General features: G+C 41.5%; 1 pseudogene; it reads right to left on the bottom strand.

Annotated features, from left to right (window-relative positions):
- Window positions 1-8,604: 8,604 nt before the first annotated feature.
- On the bottom strand, window positions 8,605-9,297 carry LOC102926393 (PRELI domain containing protein 3B pseudogene; annotated as a pseudogene).
- Between the last annotated feature and the right edge of the window lie 1,091 nt (window positions 9,298-10,388).

Genomic DNA, 10,388 nt, shown 5'->3' on the forward strand with positions numbered 1-10,388 from the left:
ACCCTAGTGGGCTGGACCCTCCCAGATCAATCATTAATAAAGAAAATGCCTTCACAAAGTTACCTAAAGGCCAGTCTGATGGAGGCATTTTCTCAGTTGAGGTTTCTTCTTCCCAGATGACCCTGGCTTGTGTCAAGCTGACAAAAAAATTAAACAGCATAGAGTGCCATAAGAAACTACCATAGGCTGCCTGGTTTAAACAATGGATATTTATTTTCTTTTTTAAATTTATTTTTTAATTAATTAATTAATTAAAATTTTAATTAATTTTATATCCCTACCACAGCCTCCCTTCCCTCCTTTCCTCCTACTGCCTCACCTACCCTCTCCCCACCCCCAAACTCCATATTTGCTCAGAAAGAGGCAGGTGTCCCATGGGCATCAACAAAGCATGGTATATCAAGCTGCCATAAGACCAAGTACAAACAGTTCTGAAGACTGGAAGCACAGGCTATGAGTGTTGGTAGATATGATTTCTCTTAAGTTCTCTTGTCTTGGTTTATAGATGTCTGTCTTCTCCCTATGTCTCATGTGATCTTCCAAGTGTGTGTTTCTCTGTCCAAGTACACTCTTCTTTTAAAGACACAACTCATGTTGGATTATGGCTAGTCCAACCATAGGAACTCATTTAACTTCAGCTACACCTTTAAAAACCAAATATGAAGTGTGGGGGTGGGGAGGGGAGGAGGTAGAACTTCAACCCATGAATTTCAGGAGAACATAGCTTCATTTCAGGACATCGATTTTTTTTTTCAGAATATTTGTCCTTTCAATACAATTAAGTGTCCAAGTTTGTCTGTTTCTCTGTATGAGACCAAAATGAGCCATCTTAGAAATAAGACCAAAATGCTTTCACCCTAAAATTAAGGCCTAAGATTTCTCCTTTTGGGAATAGGCCATTAGTTACTGAAACCAGTCAGTTCAGATTCCAGAAACCAGGAAGTGTAAAAGTACAGAGTCACAAGATAGTCATGAGGTAATGCCTGCCAGACTATGGAATGTCCTCTCCCTGGTTTCCAGGGTAACTGACCACAGAAATGCCCCCACCTGAGGGCAGCCAATGAGAAATGGTGGCGGGCAACCACTCCCTTAAGAAGTAATTTCTAGAAGTCCCTAGAAGCGAGCCAATCAGAATTGTACCTGTACTAGCACCCCTAAATGATGTAACCTTGTGACTTTTCCCTTTAAAAGCTGAGCTTGCAGACAGGTGGGCACTTCCTCCAGCCTCCACTGCGTTGGATGTATTGGACGAAGTCCCTGCCTAGGCTTGTATTGCTTTTGGATATCCAGAATTAAACCTTGCTTTTGCATTCCGGCATGCTCGTCTTTGGTGGTCTCTCTGGGGGTCACGATCTGGGCACAACATGTGTCTGTGTAAATGTTCATGAATGTGGGAATGGGAGTAAGATGACTCATTTTATCTTTGATAATACTTTACTCTTAGTTTTAACAACTAAATACAAGCATCTCCCTTAGCTGTGTACCTCTAAGGAGGATACCAATTTCACACTTTGGAAAAGCAGCAAAACAGCTCCAAGGATAGTCACACAGAATGGCGCTAACACTCACCTCCATCAGTGCCCTCTAAATTGTGCAGAAGAACTTCCCAAACAGAGCTTGAAGTTAGAGTGAGTGTCTAGGTTTGTCAGTTCTCATGTCTCATGGTTCCTAAATGCAAGGCACAGCTTGTGGTGAGCCACAGGAATATATTGTAGAGATTCAGCTGTGTACTAAAGCTATACTTTGACCAGCCAAGGGTCTATCAAAAGGCAAGCCATTTATTATGAATATTTGGTGCTATCCAGTTTTTAATATTTCAGCTGTCTTCTGCTATGAAATTCTTGCGTACCCAAATATTTCCACACCATTGGACAAACAATTCAGCTCCTCACACCTGTTGAACTTCTAGGTAACTAACTTCCCTGCTGAGCCTAGGAAACAAGCTGGCTGGAGTTGCATAGCTTTGTTTCTTGTGCTAATGAAGCTCAGACCATCCCCTTGCCTTGAGGCTAAGTGGCTCTCCAGAGCAATTGACTGAGAACAAAAGAGGTTTTTACATATCAAGGTGGAAGGTAGGGTGGAGCAACATTCCTGAGGAGGCAGAGAACCACGTGGCCAGGGAAAGAAGGAACAGGTGTTTTCTTTAGAGACAGACAGAATGGCATGGCCAGGGAGAAGGAAAGAACCCAGAGGTTTCTAGATGGTAAGGCAGAAGATTTGTAGAGTTCATCAGAACCAGGAGCAGAGAGCAAGTGGAGATGGAGGGCGAAGAAACAGAGGATGAAGATGAGGTTGAAAGCATAAGAGCTTAATTGTTAGCAGGACTAAAAGGAACTGAGTGTTAGGACAGAACTGAAGCTGTGTAGACAGGATTTCATGCCAGAGAAATAAAGTAGATGGACAAAGAGCTTGATGTATCAAGATTTGTTCTTGCCCTGAATGCCTGATGGAGCTGAATTTTGTCTTAGAGGAATAAAGTTAACAGACATAAGAGCATAGTGTATGTAGATTTTTTTCCCCCTCATATCCCATGCCAGATAAAGCGTTATGCCTGGACCCTGGGCAATCTATAACAGCTGAACAAATACTTGCTTGGGACAGATTCTCTAGAGAGTTTAGTCCATTGGCCTTGTTTGACTTCTTGTAATTCAATGTACAATGTAGATACATATGGACATTCTCAGGTTGATCATTATATGTCATGTATGTAGCAGGAAGTGTGGTAAGGGATATGCAGTTAACTTATTAGTTCTTGTAGCAACCCTATGAAATGAGCAGCTTTAGTATTCCCATTCTACAGATGAGAAAACTAAGCCAAAAATAAAAAAAAAAAAAACCCAGAGAGCTCTGAGATCTGACAGTCAGTGACTGATGTCACATCTGAAACTAAGAATCCAGAACATATTTATTCTTCACACAGTCTTGACAAGGCAGGATTGCTCTCTTCATTTCTCAGGTAAGGTGAAACATGTGCAGTTATTTGGACCCAAGGATGCCCATCTTAAGTTACTTCTCTTTCCACTGTCACATTCCTCATGGATACTCAAAGCCAGGCATACCTGCGTCTTTGGATCAACATTCAATAGCATGTAGAAATGGCAGGTTCACTTAATGAAGTGGAAAAGATAGTTATGTAGCTATGTGACACATGTTTCAAACCCTGGCTTCCTACATTCCAGATTTGTGATCATGATCAAGTTACTCCTCCAATTATCAGTTCCTCCATCGTTAAAGTAGGTATAAAAATAACTGGGTGATACTGAGTCTTAAGTGTTAAACTCTCACCAAATTATTGATGGGCACTGCCATGAATTGATTGCCCTTTGATGGTGGCTGATCAGGTGCTGATCATCTACTCCCCACTCTTGAGATCTAGGTTAGCCCAAATGGATGTTTTCTCAAAAATAAAGTGACAAATATGACAATGTATTAGTTTTGAGCTTAAGACCCCCTTTACCCTCAACATTTCCTCTTGAGCTCCTATTGTTTCATAGAGAACAAGCCTGAGTTAATCTGCTCGAAAATGAAAAGTAACATGGCACAAAACAGAATAATTCTAGGTGAAGTCATTGTAGACCAACTTGACTGGTCTATTTTCCACAGATGCATAAGCAAACTGTTCCAAATCAGCATGACACCTAGTCATTCTGTAGACTTGTGAAAAATAATGCATGGCTATTAAGTTACAAATTACAGTCTGGTTTGTTATGCAGCAATAGCTAACTGATACAGTCAGGTATCAGTTTTATTTATACTATTTAGTAAATGCTCAAAAATATCTCAATTATATGCTGATTAGTACTTTCTTGTGTGTGCTCTTGTACATGCTCTCAAGCTTCTCATCCCAGGCGTTCATGAAAGGAAGTTAGTGCAAGCTACTGTAGCTGATTCCAACAACAAACAGGGGTAATAATTGTTTGTTTCCATGGGCTCAAAGAAATTTCCTTATTCATTCTTCACATTGTTCTTAAGTCAATATTAGCTGATGTCTTTGTATGATGACTTTATAAAGCTTGATTTTAGCAAAGAATCTCATCCTTCTGTTGGCAAACAGGCCATAATTCAAATGTCATTGAAGTGTTTGGCAAAATGGTTAGCAGCTCTCACCCAAAACAGTCAGTCTAAGAGGCAGAGGTCCAAAACCATGATTCAGGGTCTTTTCTTCTGTTTCTTAGTTGCAGCCAAAATACTAGGGCCTCTTGTCTGGACAGCCAGAGTAAAGCCCAAGTTTCTATGACAACCAGTGGCCTCCAAGAAGCATTGGTCTGTAGGGCTTAAAGCATTTACCAAGCTTGCTGTGATTAGAACAGTGTGTGTGTGTGTGTGTGTGTGTGTGTGTGTGTGTGTGTGTGTGTATGTGCACATGTGTGTACAGATATGTACTCACGCATGTAACATGAATATGTTTCTCACTTTCAAATCACATTTCACAGTGGTAAGATTAATGAAAGCTATCTTGTATAGGGCTCTGAAAATTTAAGATATATTTTTCTTATTAAGTGGCTCACATCATAGTGACTGAGAAATAGAGAAAAAAGACACAAGACATGGCTAGGGCAAGATAGAGCTTCCAAGGATGTGCCACAAGTGACATATTTCCTCTAGCTAGGCCCACCCTCTAGTTTTCCTTGTCTCTCAATCATGCCATCATATTATGACTCTATCAAGAGTTTAACCCATTCATTAGCTCAGAGTCTTCATGGTCTAATCATGTCTGGAAACACTATCCCTAACACACTCACCATTGGGCTTTACTCATCTCCCAGGTGTCTTAATCCAATCTAGTCTGATAACTAAAATGAACTATTACATCCCTATAATGATTAGGTGCCTGAATAGGTTCAGTTCAGCTCCATAGCAGCCTACCTGAGTGATCGCAGATAATTTTCGTTTTAATATTGATGCATCTTAGGATGGACACACACACAATGAAACACCCAAACTGTTTCCTCTCTCATAGTGTTGTAGGTAGGAATTACAGATAGATAATTAACCAATTGGTACATATAGGCCGCTAAAAGTACACCTGACACACAGAGGCACCAAATAAATGCCAGCTACTCTCCATTTGTACTTTCATGTAAATCACTCAGAGCAGTGACTATTTGGCAGGTTGTAAAAGCCCAGAGCTCTGAGAGGAAAGTTTGACTTGGGAAAGGGACAGTTACATGTGACACACGGGGAAACTCTCACGCTGTGAAAACAAAGGTCTAAGGAAGCCTCTAATTCCTTCTTGGTACAGGGAATTATGGAGAAGTCTCAGAGTATGTGGCATTTGAGTTGTGTTTAGAAGGATAAGGAGGATTTTGACAGTTGAAAAGGTCAGGTACTCCAGGCAGAGGGAGAGGTCTGTGAGAAGGGGGCAATCTAGGGCTGGCTTTCTGTTGTGGGGAGTGTGGAGAATCTGAGCAGCTAGACTCATACACACTCAGGAGACAGGTGTCAGGGAAAGAGCTACAAAGAAGATTAAAGACTGAAGAAGGTCCCCAAGCTCCTGAAGATGGCCTTATTTCCTAGTTCACCACAAGAAGGGAAGGGTATAACACTATTTTGGATGCTGGGAATATAATTCCTTCGAGGACAAGAATTGTGATTGCTAGGAAATCAGCCTCCATAGTCCTTTCTGAACATGATTGGAGGTCCTGGGCATCCAGTCTTAGTGTGTTGGGGGGTGTGAACCAATGTGAAATGACTATGTGGTGGAATTAAGAGAAGTGGGAATGGGGAAGGAAGGGAGGCAGGGCTGAGCTGAACCTGACATGGTAGGTGGGTAAAGGGAACAGAAAGGAACCCTGGAGATATTTCCCTCAGTGAGAGATTCTGGGGCAGGGAAGGGGGCTGTCCTGGCTACTGGGAGATGCGAGGCCTTCTGTGGTTTGGTTTTAGGTTGATTCTTGAGAAAAGCTGTCATGCTTGTTCAAAGAAAAGGAGCCATTCAAGCAAAAGGCCCACAGCAGTTGCATCTAAGAGACATCAGGAGACAGGTACTGGTTCTAGGGTAGAGATGTGTAAAGCCCAGAGGGACAGGAGGCATCAGCAGAGGGGAAGGGCAGAATTCTGGTGACTAAAGGCAGAAGCACCCTTAGAGGCACAAAACTAAAGGAGATGTTGAGCTTCAGAACAGGAACAGCACACACTTTCGAACCAATGTTATTTAAATATTAAAGAACAGGGAGACACCAGCTGTTTCTCTTGGCTATACATGCTTGTCATATGTCCCCCTAGCATTTGCATGTATAATGATTTTTTAAAATGCAATATATAAGATGCAAAAAGTACAGATATTTGCATCTTCCGGGGGAAACAAAGATGGCTCATTTTGAGGCTATTTTAAAATTGAGATCATTAAATATATAATAAAATTTTATGGCCATCTTCCTTGTTTAGTGATGTTAGAATTTCTGATGTTTTAGGTTTTCTTAGAGCCTCCTTTTCATTAATACTGTAAATAGGATGGTACCAGATCAGGGGATGCCAGAACTGACATATCTTTATTAAAAGTGGAAGAGGGTACTAGGAAAGATCTAGAAATCCCAATGTGCCAGAAACAGATGAGCATATTTATTTGAGTACCACTAAGTAGAAAGGAACAACTCACCCATAATTCCATGAATGAAAGGGAGACAGTCTTGGAGGGTCATAGCAATTATCTCAAGAAACTCAGTGTGGGGTGGGGATATGACTCAGTGGTTAAGACTACTTGCTCCTCTTGCAGAGTTCAGTTCCCAGAGCCCACATGATGCTCACAACCATCTGTAACCCCAGTTTCAGGGGGGATCTGATGCCCTCCTCTGCTCTTCTGGAAGCAAGTATGCAAATTTATGAGGCATTATAGGCAGTTTTGTTAGGGATAAACACAGAAAGGAAAAGCCAAGGTTTAAGGTCATTGCTGCAAAGTCACCACCTGCCTTCTGGACACCACATACTCTCATGTTCTTTCAATTACATTTCTTTATGTCATCTTTTCAAATTATTTCCTATACACCAGCATGCTCAAGATGCTCCATGCCCTGGCTCCATCCAAATGTGCCACAGAGGCAGACCAGATCCCTTCACCTAAGGTCAGATTACGGGAAGCTTAGATTTCATTGGCTTGTCATTGTGCATTGGGCACTGGGGGCGGGAGGAGACTTCCTTTCAATCATCTGTATCTGAGAATGGAGAAAGGTTACATGACACCAATATAGCTGCTGTGGGTGATGCCCAGAGAGGATGAGGGGTAGGGAGAGTGGGAAGGGGCACGCTGGGAGGATATTCATATGTATAAAATGTACCAGTGCCAAAGAAGATTAATAGAGAAATATCCAGGTGTTTGTTGGGCAACATTGATGGAGATTCCAGTAACTTAACATAAGGCCTCATGACAGGTACTTTTATCTCACCTTTTTCTGTGAGCCACTTTAGGCAAAATAGATGGTGGTCCCTGATTTATGATGAGTGCATATGTTTAGTTCACTGATGTAGTCTGCTTAATTACTGAGTAGGAGGAAGTAGCAGATGTATCTGACCCAAACACTAACCCTCTGTTGCCAGGGCTTATTCTTTGGCACCTCTCATCCTCTTAACTCCTGTCTCTTTTGGCACCTGGAGTGTGCTAGATAAATTGGAGTAGCCCCACCAAAATATCTGGTCCTACATCTGCTTCTGTTGTAGCATCCGCTCTTCAAGGGGCCAAAGGGACACAGATGGTCATTCTGGCAAAGTCAGCTTGCGGATGGTGAGGCTTTGGGGAAAGTAGTCAGTTAGAGATGGCAGCCAGACTACAAAGGTAGTCTGAAGAATCCTCTTTGCAGCAATCACCAGGTCCTGTCTATGGACAAAGACCCCTATATGAGGATCTTCTTTCATATGCATGTGTATATATGCACACATATACACATGCATATTCTTTTTTTTTTTTCTGTTGAAGAGTGATGCCACACTCAGGTAATGACTTATTTTCTCGGTTAAAATAACCAGCCCACAGTACAGCATGCAAATCACCAAGTACAAATTCAAGAAGGGAACGCCTTTACTAAGTCACAAAACTTTGGCAAATCAATACAGTACCCGTTAATACAATAAAATACTATTTTGGCTGGAGTCAGAGATTACCTTAGTGATAATTTTCACTCCAAAAATATCATTTAAATCCAAATCCAAACACTGGTTTCCAACAGGGCAAGTTATTTTATACAAATTAATGTCATTTGAAATTATACAATTTCTCTTTTTAAAGAAAGTTCCTCATGCAGGTGGCTCTAGTTCACCGCATCAGTCAGCTCTGTAGACGCCAGGGCAACTGGACTGTGTTCTGGTTGGTCCGCAGCCAGGTAGTTTTCCAGTACCTAAAAGGCTCTCAGATTCTCCCTAAGGAGACTCGATCAACATGGATTTCTTCTAAGCACTTAAACAACAACAAACCTGTTAACTGTTCACATAGACACAAGACTCTCCTCCAGTCAGTTCCCTCAAGCCCTCCCACCACAGATGATCACTTTGATTTAGAAGCTCTCCATCTTTTGACCAAAAGTCATAGCTTTACCCCAGCTCATTAAAAAAGAAAGAAAGAAAGAAAGAAAGAAAGAAAGAAAGAAAGAAAGAAAGAAAGAAAACTATCTAAAATAGCGGTATCTTTTAAATAACAAATAAATATGATGTCAGCCTGAAGAGTCCTGGGGCCCTGTAGCTGCACACCAATTTCCATTGTCATTTTTCTACCAACGCTGCTGCGGCCGCCATTGGTGTCCTTATGCTTCCTCTTGCTGATGCTGTCAATTCTTCAATTTCGGCGTTCAGTTTGTGTATCACCCATTCCATTGCTTCTCAGCCTTTGTTAGCATTGGAAGATATGGTGCTTGCCATGAGTCGTTCAAGGTAGCTGCTGAGGCTGACCCCTTTCACGGTATGATGGCTTCCTGGGTCAGGGCAGTTTTCTCTGGGTCCTGGGTGTGCGGCCTGTATGTGAGCCTCTCGTCTACGGAGACCATATTTGTAAATGAGATGTTAGTGGACTTGAGCTCCATTGTCTTTCTTACCGGGTCAACTACAGAATGCTCTTGCACGTACGTTTTTGTTCTTGCAGCACCAATAAGGGACTTCACAATGGAAGGCAGGCCCCACTCTGTGCTGAGGAGTCTATGGCTGTGCAGCTTTCCAGAGGGATTGACATGTCTGTCCAATACGTCAACGCCACGCTTGGGTTCATGGGGTTTGGGTATTTCTGCATTGCAGCTGTGGTAACCATTTCCCATGGGTGGTCAAAGACGTGCTCCGAAGTCCAGATCTTCATGGTGCCAGCTGCCTGCCCGATGTCCCGCGGCGGGACGATGAGGCACAGAAGTTCACCGGCCCTGCCCCGTCCCGGCCTGCCGGCCTCGCAGTGCGAGGGCGCCCGCCACATTCGTATTCTTAAACAATATACACATGCATATACTGTGATCTCACTTCAACAACAGTCTGACTTCTACAGAGTCAACCAACCTTGGATGAAAAATACCCTAAAAGATGTTTTGCCTGTACTGAAGATATATGGAACATTTTTCCTTGTCATTATCAAGTGAAAATACATTACAACATGTAATAACAATTAATAAAAAAAGAGGCCATGGATTTGAAAGAGGCATAATACTTGAATATCCGTGATTTGGATATCTGGTATGAACTTTGGCATTAATCTCTCGAGAGCATTATAAGTGTGTGTGTGTGTGTGTGTGTGTGTGTGTGTGTGTGCGCGCGCGCGCGTGCGCACGCACGCACGCGCATCCTCATGTATAATACATGTTAGGAGTGATGAGTACTGAGAGTATATGAGATAGGGATTTAATATTACGTTTGACTTTGCTGCTCCTGCAATCCTCTACAAGTCATTTAGTCTCTTAGATATATTGGTGAAAATGAAAGGAATTATTGACATTAACAAGTAACATGAGAATAAGCATATACTAGCTATGAAAAATATCATCCACATATTTAAATTGATATAAACTATTATTAAACTACATATAGGTAACATCTCTATATTTATGCATATGCATACATCTAATAATGTGATAGCTACAAATTCCAGTACACACAATGATATTATGTGTATGCATGGTTAGCATTAGTAGTCACATGCATTCATATAAATATATGTATATATACTTACTAAAATCAGACATGGGCATAAACCATCCCACTTCCAGACATCTCCTATCAAACATATACATACATATATACATCTTTAGATGATAGATGAATGAACATGTATGTGTATTCAAGCACATAAGGAAAATTCACATTTTCATAGTACATATGTTTATTTACTTCTAAACAAATGGGGTTAATTCATTACATGGCTTTAAAAACAACCCTTTGATTGATTGCTTACTTTACTGCCCATCCATTAGGCTATGTTGTTACTTTGG

The sequence above is a fragment of the Peromyscus maniculatus genome, chromosome 9 (genome assembly GCF_049852395.1).
Source record: "Peromyscus maniculatus bairdii isolate BWxNUB_F1_BW_parent chromosome 9, HU_Pman_BW_mat_3.1, whole genome shotgun sequence".
NCBI lineage: Eukaryota > Metazoa > Chordata > Mammalia > Rodentia > Cricetidae > Peromyscus > Peromyscus maniculatus.